Raw genomic sequence first — 12107 nt, 5'->3', positions numbered from 1 at the left:
AATGCCAAATGGCCCGTGGCTATAAAACAGTATAAAAGAAGCATGTTCATTGCCAGCACTGGGCTGTTTATTATGAATTGTATCTAGGAGAACAATTTTGAAAATGCTATTGAATATTTATTAAAAGAAAAGATCTATAATAATTCGGGTCCTGACATGCCACTATTAGCAAATCACTCAGCCAGTGGGAAAGGTTAAGAGCCTTGGTGGCAGAAGCCATTAAAGTAAGTGTAAGTTTAACACTTTGGTGTTTTATTTTATTTTTCTCAACAACCATAGTGTTTAGTAATCCTGTTCTAAATATCCCAGGACAAAACCTGAAAAGCTGTTATCCATACTGTATGCTTTTTTTTTTTTTTTTTTTTTAAGATTTTATTTGAGAGAGGGAGAGAGGGCAACTGAAAGCGAGCAGGAGCACAGGGAGGGGCAGAAGAGAAAGCAGGCTCCCTGCTGAGCAGGGAGCCCCACATGGAGCTTGATCCTAGGACCCTGAGATCATGACCTGCGCCCAAGGCAGCCGCTTAACGACTGAGACACCCAGGTGCCCCCATACTGTATGCTTTTAATGAGACTCCAAAGTTTTGGGGGTCTTTTTGTTTTGTTTTTTAGTTTTAATCCTATTTTGGAGATACTGAGCATTTCACATTGATGTTAAAGTTTAAGACACACATTTTGGGCAAAGTGACTATTACATAATGAAGGAAAGGGAAAATATTCTTAACATCATCCGAATATGTTTGAACATTTATGAAGATTCTTAATACTTCACTTGAAAGCATCTTTATTTTTTACTGAGAAAAATAAAGGCATACGCTTCTGACATCAACACCAACAATCTGGGCACTACATACGACACTCTTCTAGTTTTCAACCACTCCTGCATTTATCAATCTCTTATATACAAGAAAAAGCTACAGTAGCCAGTTACCTGTCAATTCCTAACCTTTGAAAAGGAAGCATATCTTTTAAATTCTGTTTGTAATAATGTTTTTATTTTTCTCTGTGTGCCTATTGGTAAACATAAGCAGGTTTAGGACTTTGAATAGTAAACATATAATTCCTAAATCCATGAAGAGAAAGAATATACATGATATGCAAAAACACTCTATTCAATCAAGCTCTAACTATACACATAATTATGGTATTCAAATTAGATTACTAATTTAGACATGTTCTATCATGTCAAAGTGTACACTAGCATAAAAATGTCTGAACAAAATTCAGTAGGAAGTAAAAAGAGGTAAAGAAAATTCAATTATTCTTTTCAGCAAATGAAAACTCCTGGTACATAACATTAAAATATAGACTCATGGGAAGATTAGCAGGAAATGCAGCTTAATTATTTATCTTGGTAGTGGGTAATAAATACAGTAGTGTCAAATCACCTCAACAGAATACTAACATTGTGCCCTGGATTATCATATTTGCCTTTGGGTGAAATTGGGATACATGAGGCATGAAATGGCCAAATTAATTTTCATTTTCCTTCATCTGCATTTCCTCACATATTTTTATAAATATAAAATGCAATAAAATCATATATAAAATACCATATCACTTTACATTATTATCTAAATTTTCATATGCCTCTTACATAGCTTCTCAACTACACTGCACTAAAGCCACGAGAATACACCAAGCGTAACGGTAATTACTAGAAATAAGAGGTGCCAAACATTTTCATAAAACTTTTTAAAATTTATAAATGTACGGTTATTTTTAAAAATCAGCACCATTAACAAAAGATTAACCCGCCAAATGTCACAAAAGCTTAAGCCCCCTTGGATTCTACTTTTCCTACTGAAGCTAAAACGTAAAATTGGCACCGTGAAGCTTGAAATTGAGATTTAAGGATAAGCACGGGTACCAGCATTTTGCTACTTGCTAGAAATTGCTTTCATCTGGAAACTGCCGGTTAGCAAGGTTCATAGATATTTTTTTGTGAAATAAAAAAAAATACAGCACCATAAACTTTTCAAACTGTCACAAAATTTCATGTTCTCATGATTCTACTGTTCCTGTATGTTAATTGCTACTATCCGATTTAAAGTAGCGAAATTAGGTAAATCATAATTTTAGAATATGAGGAGCCAAAACAGAAGTTGTAAAAGTAAAATAAACCCTTTAGATGTATCCTGCATCATTTTACACCGCTCAACTGTAAAATGCTCAAGACAAATGTTTTACTACTCTGGCATTAGACGGGTAACATCATAGCTGCTTTGGCAAGATTAAGCAAGCTACATCATTTAATGCATTTGGAATATACAAGAATAATATTATAAAAGGAAAACCAATAGCTTAAACTTAATTTGGGTTTTGTTTCACATGCACACACACGTACGCACAGAACACTTCTCACATACAACAACCATTGCGACAACTGAACTGAATTTGTTGCAACAACAAATTTGCATTGCATCACAAGTACCAGGTTTAACTATGATAATTTTGCAGTTTAAAATACTCAATCTTTTTATTTTATAACTTCTTTTATGCTTCTTTTTAAGCTTTTAAGATAATGAAAGAAAATGATGCTCATTTTGTGAAGAAAGATTTTCCCCCAGTCCACCTTAATTACATGCATTTGCATAAATAACCTCTGGCCCATCAAATACAGACCATAGCCAACGCAGTTTCTACTGTTGGTGCTTTGAGCAGATTAATAAAAACAATCTCTGAAATGTTCCACCCTCTAATTTTTCTTTAGTAGCTATTCACGAAGACACAGGCAAGAACCTGGAATGTGAAGTCAGAACGCCTGGGTTTGGGTCCTAGGGGCTGTGCCATTTATTAGCTGTGTTACCGCCACCCATTATCTGAACCCTGCATCTCAGTTCTTTCATCTCTATAATTGGAGTAATTCTGCCTTTAGGTCAAAATTAAAGCCAAAACGGGTGAGGACTAACATGTATGATATAAACTAAAATACACGGTCATTGTTTCCATCATCCCCAAATACTCTAGTTTGTCTATAATACAACGAGGCCTGTTTTTATGACAAGTGAAAATTAGAGTAAACTATACTCAACATATCTCAAATACACCAATGAGCCAAAAGATTCATTTATAACTATAAAAGGATTGGTTCAAAGGTCCAAACCCTCTTAAGATGTTATGACCACAATAAAAGCTTAGTTCTGTAAACTGCCGAATAATATGCCATTTATCACTTTTCCTCCCAGCGTGTTCATAGATACAACGAGACATGTCTGTTAGAAGAACCAAGCACTTCAGCTACCGAGAGAGTGACTCTTTCTTCCTTCCCACTTTCCCAAGTGCCCATGACCTGCTGTCAATGAAGGAGATAAATGAATGGAAAAGAAACATAAGAAAGGCAATTCTATGCCCTATGCAGCTTCAGATCCAGGATCATGTTTTTTCATGATTTTAAGTCTTCACCCTTATCTGTTGCACCCACTTTCCAGATGGTAGGCCCTCACGTTTATTGACAAAAGAGAAAGCTGTATGAGAAACAGCCACCATCATCTGCATAGATACAAGCAAGTGAACAGGCAGACCATTCCCTCTGCTCGCTGCTTTCTTCTATTTCATTCCTTTTGTTACACAGCCCCCATTCCATCACGCACCTCATTTTGCTTTGCCTCGGGCTTCTGCCACTTTGTGTCCAAGCACTTGTCGAAAACTTCCCTCACTGAATCTCACTAGCCCATCTCCTTTTCTTCCACCTGCCACTTAGGCCCTCATTTGTTTTTGTTTTTTTTTTCCCCACTCCACGCGTTCTCCCAGGCAGATCACCACCACCTCAACAACAATGTGAAACACACAGAAGATGTGCAAGCTTTTATTTTCAGCTCGGCCTCTGTCTTGAATTCCAGAACCACAGGCCGGTACAATGGTCAATTAAATCTCGAGCCCTGAATGAGCCTCTGGCACCTCACATGACATAAACTCACCAATCAGTTCGTCAGCTTCCCCTGCAGTCTGCACCATCCTCTGTATTCCCGATCATGACCAATGGCACCTCTTTCCATTCAGTCACCCAAGCCAGAGACCTGGGGAGTCATCCTCCAAGTCACCATCCCCTCCCTGCTTCTCATCCCTCCACCTTTCCCCACTCTTATCGGTATGAGTTCAGACCTTAAACCTGCACTAGGATTCATTCAACATTTTGTTTTTGTTTTTGTTTTTTATGGGGCTTCTGTGTCTGCCCCCCACCCTACACTCCCCATTCTTTACAAAACACCCAGAGTAATCATTCTAAAAGAACCATCTAGGGTGTCCAAATTCATCTGGACCAAGCATGGTCCCCATGACCCTTCCTAAACTGGCCCTGGTCTCCACTCCCCATCTCTGGCCTCATCCACAGCCCTCGATGTGCACCAGCCACATGGCACATAGAACCAGCTGTGCTATAGACATGCCACCTGCTCTCTTTGGTACTTGCACTGCACTGTTCTCTCTGGGCCCTCCATTCAGAACAATTTCTGTCAGCCCACCCCCATCCTCAGCTGCCTGTCCCCCTCTGACTTGCCTGCCAGACTCAGATTCAGCCCCTTGGAGTCAGGTATGCCTGACAGAGCCCAGCATCTTTTATGCTTCATACAGCTGCATCTTTTTCCCATCATTCTGCTGAGATTCTGGAGGGCAGTGCAAGGATTCTTCTGTTTGAGATTTCAACATCCAACAACACGCCTGGTATCCTGTCAATATGTATCTGGTAAATGCATTAATGAGTAAATATCATTCCAACTCAGTCTGACTCAAACAAGGCCAAGCTGCTAGTGATTGATTATGTGTGAATTAGAGGTTCACAGCTCTCCTTAGAAGGTGTCAGGGAAAAAATAATAAGGCCACAGTGGTTGCAACTCCCCAGTGTTGAATGCAGAGGTTGCAGTATTCTTGTGTACAACTGTGTTACAGCTTGGCTTTTTTTAATTTAAAAAGAAATCATTGTGTTGTGTGGTTTTATTGCCTCTAACTTATAACATGAGTGGCCTCAACATTAAAGTTTCCCCATTGCTTCAGCATGTTCAACCCTAATGGGAATGACAAAGGAATGGGTATGGTCGGGGGTGAAGGGCCGGAGTGAGCAGAAGCAATATTAACAGTAATGATCGAGTCACAAATGCAGTGAGACTAGATGTCCAAAGACCTACCTGATTACCTTTCATTACTTAGAGAATAAATCCACAGAAAGACTTACATATGCAACACTGGGAGCCCTCTGAAGACTAGAATGACAGATGACAACAATGTTGACTTAGTCACACCTTCTGGGACTTTTACAAAATCAACTGAAGCTGATCACTTGCAAATGAATACGGGATAAGGTATGTAGATATTGGGTCCTATGAAATTGTAGAGAAAGGTATAAAGCTGCTGGTCAATTTCAATTTTTTTTTTTTTTTTACTTGCCTACTCCATAAGGTTCATAGGGCTTCCAGTGCTCTGTAATTTAAGTAAAGGCCCTCCAGTCAGGCCAAAATTCCCTATCCTTTGCAATAGTGTCTATATTTAGAAAACTGATTTTTCATAAGTTTTTAGTCACTCACAGGTTTAAAAATTGTACAATCCTATAAAATCAAGGAAGGGGGAGCAGATGAAACATCAACACAATATGCCAAAATGTTATAACAACAACAAAATAATAACTCAAAACCCAAGGAATATGAAGAACTTATTGAACAAATGCTGACTCCGATGTGAAATCAAGAAAAAATGGAGAAAGTAAGGTTCAGAGGAAGGGTTTTAAAAATACTACAAGTTGGTCATAAATTCTGTCTTTGTATTGTACATTTGGGCTGGAATTAGATTTTAATACAGGTATAGAAGATTTGATGCACTGTTCCTATTCTGAGACAACACACTTGATCCTTACTTGCTAGACACATGTATTCATTTAATTTACAAACCATAGTCTCACTGTGAATAGCATATGACACTGTTGCAGTGATCGTCATTACTGATACTTTTTTATAAACTTTTTTTTTAATCACCAGAGAAAATCTCAGGTTTCTGTACTTCCCCTTTAATGAGAGTGACACAAGTATGTGACCCGAACACAAATAAAGTTAATGTGCCTCTCCACTGGGTCCCATCATCGGTGGAAGGCTTTACACTTCCTATTGCACAATGCTAACATGTGGTTTTCTTTTCTAAGCTTGTTGTATGAACTAAGCTTAAGTTCTTCCTCCACAAACACATGGAGAGGATACTACCTATGTAGTCAATGCCAGATGCTGGTTATGGGCAAGAAGGTGGGCAATGGGCCTTCCCACCATCTCTTTAGCTCTATCCCACGGTCATTGTGGGAACCAAGTGAGATAGTATGGGGTTATTTTGAGAAGCACAATATAGGACACCTATGCAGCACAGCTGAACGATCATGAACGCTCCAAAATTAGATGCAGAATATACTGTATGGAACCCAGGCCTTGTCAGACAACCGTGGGTTCCATTCTTGGCTCCAAAACTCACTAATGCGACCCTGGGCAGATGCCCTGACCTTTCTAGGCCTCAGTTTCCACTTCTGAAAAACAGTATAATAAAGTAACTACCATATAAGGTCACCATGAGGATTAAAGTAAATACTGCATGTAAACTTCTTAGCATGGCAGCTGGCACATGGGAAGTGATGTGTGTTAACTATTCACTCCAATTCTTATCCAGAAGGCATGACTAATAAGGACTAGAAATGTGGCAGATAAATCATTCTGAGAGCTGTCCCCCCCCATCTCTGCCCCTAGTCCTCAAATTCAGTAATGCCCCAGCCTTGAGGGGCTGTCTCAGCCATGTTGAATATGAACTGCTTGCTTGTATAACCAGAAACTTGTATAATTCCCTGACACATCTCTCATGGCTGTATGAAGCAAGGGCTCTAGAAACAGAATCAGCTCCCAACTCCCCAAGCCAGAAGTGAAGATAAGTCAAAACAGTAGATATGACTAGGGAGAGGAAATGATCTTCATTCACTTTATCCATATTAAAATTACCTTGTGTTTCCTGTACATATATATTCTGACAGCGGGAGAAAGCTGATGTCAGAGAAGTTATTTGGAGATCTATAGGTGACTACAGATAAGCCAATAAATAGTTCACACAGATGAGAAATAAAACAGAGCTATATAAATTCTAAAGAATTAGTTAAAACTAAATTACGGACCCAGCTTAAGTCACGAAAGTGATCAAGGAAGACTTCAATTATAGAATAACCCAGAACAGAGGAGCATTTGAAATATAGATTCAGTAGAAGGGAATATCTGTACTCTGACAAGGAGGGTTAAAATTGAACGAGAAGGGGGCGCCTGGGTGGCTCAGTAAGTTGAGCATCTGCTTTCAGCTCAGGTCATGATCCCAGGGTCCTGGGATTGAGCCCCGCATCAAGCTCCTTACTCAGTAGGGAGCCTGTTTCTCCTTCTCCCTCTGCCTGCTGCTCCCCCTGCTTGTGCTCTCTTTCTGTCAAATAAGTAAATAAATATTTTAAAAAATGAAAAAAACTAAAGAAAAATAAAATTGAAGTAGAAGATATTTCAAAGATGTGAAGAGGCTGTTGATGGCAAGGGCTCTTTTTGGCACACTATATCTGTGGGATTGTGTCCCGAGGCATACTGAGGCACTCTCCTGAAAGCTCATTCTTAGAAAGTTTTGATTTTTTTTAAATTGACATATAACTGACATACATAATTACATTAGTTTCAGGTGTACAACTTAATGATTTGATATATGCATACTGCAAAATGATTTCAGTAAGTCTAGTTAGCATCTGTCACCACACAGTTATATCTTGTGATGAGAACTTTTGAGATCTACTCTCTTAGCAACTATCAAATATGCAATATGGTATTATTAACTATGGTCACCATGCTGTACAGAGTCTTGATTTTTAAAAAAAGAAAGCCAACTTAGAACATCTGTCCCAAAGTACTTTCAGCGGTAGAATACATTAGCTAAGAGGTTACATCGGTCTACAAGCAGTCTGTGCCTTATATAGCAATTAGGTCTTAACAACCAGAAAATAGAATAAATATTTACCAGAGCCAGAACACTATGTAGTATCTGGATGATAACCTAGGAAAGATACACACACACACACACACACACACACACACACACGGCATCTCAATCATTCCCAACCTCTGAAGTCAAGTGAGAAGTTCAACAGGCTCTGGACCAGACTTTTAACAAAGTACTGCTCACAAAGCACCCTGGAAACCACTTCCCGTGACACTGGCATTAAGGCCTTAGAAGAAGCATGCTTATTTAATGTAAAATATAAATGATTTCCATTTCTGAATATACAGTAAAATGTGCGGGAAAGTACAAGGCCTTTCTCTTTCTCTCTCTGCCCCACGGTTGTTCTCCATCTGGGACTGAATTCATGCTCACGTATGATGCTCTTTGTGGACAGATGACAGCTGCCCATGCTGGTTTTCTAGGGTGTGTGTATCACTGCAACCACATCTGCAGGCAGAAACAAACCAGAGAGCACCATCCTCCGGTGTGAACTGTCACATACCATTTTCCCCCCAATGATTCTCTGAATATATGCATGGGGAAGTAAAAAGCAATGGACTCCGCTTGAAAGTGAAGGAGAAAACATACTTTACCAGCTGGCGCACCTACCCTGTGCTAGGCTAAGCAAGTTATTTAATAATAATTATGGTAATAATAATAACTCCCAGTCTTGGAGAACTATGTTGTGAGTGCTGTTAAGCACTTTGTATACTTTAATGCTTAACTTGCATTTCCTCATCTGTAAACTGAAGATAATAATGCACCTATTTTATTTTACTATTATGAGGATTAAAGGAGAATAGACAGAAAAAGCACTTTGCAAGTTGAGGCAGTAAGGTCAAGGGAACAGGATTTGAAAGAAACAGACATGGGTTAAAATCCCAACTCTGATTTGATCTCGCTGAGCTTCAGCTTCCTCATCTCCCAGGTGAAGAAGAAATGGCCCACCTCAGTGAGGAATTGAGGGAGACAGTAAATTAAACCCCAGCTGGTCTGCATCACTAGAAAGTGTTTAATAAATGTTTATATCCTCTCTCCTGTTACACATGTGAGCTGCTTCCATTAGCCTCCATCAGCAGCCATTCAATGTCCCTGGTATTCAAAGATGGGTTTCCTTTCATTGCAATAATAATTTTACCATTTTAATAGCTCAAAGGCTTTCATCTATGAACTCATTTAATTCTCATCATAACCCTGTGAAGTGGGTCCTACTCTCATCCCCAGTTTACAGATGAAGGCACTGAGGCACAGAGTTTAGGTAACTTGCCCAGATTCAAACAGATGGTACGAGAGCCAGGTGCTCAGCTGCCTAGTCTATCCTCCTAACCACAATGCAACAGTGCTGATGGGGGGGTGAGTCTGTTTGAGGGCCCATGCTTGTATGTATTCTCTTCTAGACATAAGCAATGGATGCTCTCACAAACAACAATGTGTTGCCTAACTTTTCAACTTCTGAAATAAGAAGAATCCTAGGATTCTTTAAAAACCTATGATATGCTTTTAAATGTGGTGCCTATAACTAGCTCGTCTTGTTCTATGTGTTGGAATACCATAAATAAAATCACTTCTCTTTCTAAAGGTTGCCTAGATAAATCTTACATTGAAACATACCCATGACTTTTGGTTTAAATATTTATTACAAGTCCAAATTTAAATATATATATATATATATGAATATGTGAGTGTATGTATGTGTGTATATATATATATATATATATACACACACGAAGTCTTAATGCTGTTATGTTAAGCTAATGACTTTGATACCAAATAATCTGAAAATTCTCCTAGTTTCTTACACTCAGTCTTAACAGTCATAGCAGTACCATATGTATTTCAAAGTATTCCTTTTACAAATTTAATTGACTCAAATATTAAACATCAATGATGACAATCTATTGCTCTACTTAAAAGGAATCTCTAGGGGACAGATGAAAAAGAAAGGTTATAGAATCCTATCCTTCAAAGTAGGACAGGACAGCTACCTATATAAATCACGCTCTTTATTAAGATAATTAAGCCCATCAGTACACTTAACTTTCAGACTCAACAAATGTCTGGGATGAACAATTTCCACTTTTTCTAAAACAAAGGGGATGTGTTCAAAAAGGGTCCTCTGCAAGCTCTCTGCACAATGCATGCTATTTTAAAACATGATTTATGTGTCTAATTCCTGGAGCCGCCTTGAAAAATATACTGGGTTTTTCCTCACATGCTACCTATTAGGAGAAGACACTCCAATCTGAAGAGTGCACTCTGTTTCCAACTACAGGACGCTATATCATGTCAGCATTTTCATTAAATACTGTTCAAGCTGGACCTTAAACAAATGGAACGGAGAGCCACAGCTGCAGCCACTGCAGAGACTGTTATCCCGCCGGGAGGCTTATATAAGAGGCGCAGGACCGGCAGGGTGAAACCCAACTGTCATCATCTGAATCCTATTTCTTTGAGACTTGCCCACATTCTTGAAATGTATGAAATCACATACAATGAACGGATTTCTCATTTTATTTGCCTTATGGCACAAAACGCCGTATTGACTTCCAAGTTGTTTTCTCCCTAAAGGACTGGGCTCCAATTAGGGAAACGTTGGCAACTTCTGCCTAGGGGAAGAGTAGAGTGGGATGCGCGGGAAGCCGAAGGGCTGGGAAGGAATGACTTAGCTCCCATCCCCAAAGACCTGTCGCATCCAGGAATATGACAGGAGTCACTCCCCGGAGGACTTGGAATAGAGGTAACAAGACCCTGTATGCACCCTCCACTGTCAAACACACAGTCAAGGAGCTCCGAACGTGCAATCAGCAGCAGGCGAAATGCCCTCGGAGCACCTGTCCTCTCACAGCACATTTCCAACTGGCACGTTCGTCAGAGGCTGCTGCCAGCCCGCCCTGGAATGCCTCTCCCCGCGTGCCGTGTCCGCTTTTTCGCACCCTGAACTCGCCAAGACGGAGCCCGGTTCCCAACAAGAGGGGCCACCCCCAGCTTCCCACATGAAGATAATAAAAACGCACCTCCCCTCCCCATGGCTCCCTCCAACTTCAGAAACTACAGTCAACTTACCAGGACGCCGGAGACAGGGAGGCTTCCGAGGGGAACTCGCTCCGCGGCGCTCAACCCTGCCGGCCCCGCACTGCCCGGGCGGCGGCGGGGGCAAGGCTAGGCGCTGTCGCTCTGCACCAGCCGCCTTGCTCCGCCGTGCCGGGGGCCGGGCACTCGCCAGGGCGTACCGCCCGGCGGCGGCGGCTGCAGCGGCGACTGAGGCTGCACCCGGCCGCGCGGACCGAGAGCTGCAGATGCCACCGACCCCGGAGTGCGGCGCTCCTAACCCCTGGTGCGTGTCTCCGGCTCCAAGGGAATGGCGACTCAACGAGGACCGCGGCAAGGGAAAAACCGAGGCGCTGTTACCCGCAGAGCCTCCAGCCGGCTGCCGGGCGGTCGGTCACATCGCGGGCGCGCCGGCGGGGGAGCTAGCGGGCCAACACCGCAGTCCGCACTCGCCGCCGCGCCGCGGAGAATGACAAGCGCTGAGGCGGAGCAGCAGTGCGGGGCGCGGGGCGCGAGTGCGCATGATCCCGGCCCGCTGCTGCACGTCACGGGGGAGGGAGGGGCGGGGAGGGGGCGAGCTGGGCGGGGCCGGGGTGGGGGCCCCCGGGGCGGACTCGGGCGCTGCGCCCCGCTCCCTCGCGGGAAGGTACAGGAAGTCTCCCGCCTCTGGTTTTGTGAACCTAAAGCTGCGTGGTTGAATTTGTCTCCAGAGTCCATTGTCCCTTAAAAACGACTGTTTACTCTAAGCGGTCCTTAGGGTGCTGGGCAAGCCCAGAAAAGCCAGTTTAACTCAGGTTATAGCTTAATCGTAAAGGACTGCGATTTAGGGGACAATGGTCCTCTACCTGGCTGTACATTAAAATAACTTGGGAAGCTTGTAAGAGTCCTTTGACCTGACCGCACCCCGGAATCCCGACTCAGTACACGAGAATCCCTGGGCGAGGCGCAGGTATCGGTAGGTTTGTAAAGCTTTCCGGATGATACCGACGCACAGCAGAGGTTTTCAAACCTTTAACGTGTGTCAGAATCTTCTGAGGATTGTGTTAAAATGCAGGTTTCTGATTCAGTAGGCCTAGGCGCTA

General features: G+C 41.9%; 1 protein-coding gene across 1 annotated transcript in view; it reads right to left on the bottom strand.

The window, feature by feature from the left end:
- The window catches only part of PAG1 (phosphoprotein membrane anchor with glycosphingolipid microdomains 1), a 136106-nt gene extending 124585 nt beyond the window's left edge, over positions 1–11521 (bottom strand). The window contains exon 1 of the mRNA XM_045806066.2: positions 11041–11521. The gene's annotated coding sequence lies outside the window, so the exon portion shown is untranslated. The remainder of the gene's footprint in view (positions 1–11040) is intronic.
- Positions 11522–12107: the final 586 nt, after the last annotated feature.

This window comes from Ursus americanus, chromosome 9, assembly GCF_024610735.1.
Source record: "Ursus americanus isolate L20-20 chromosome 9, mUrsAme1.1.p, whole genome shotgun sequence".
Classification (NCBI taxonomy): domain Eukaryota; kingdom Metazoa; phylum Chordata; class Mammalia; order Carnivora; family Ursidae; genus Ursus; species Ursus americanus.
Note: the sequence above shows the minus strand (reverse complement) of the source record. Positions and strands in the feature narration are given on the sequence as shown.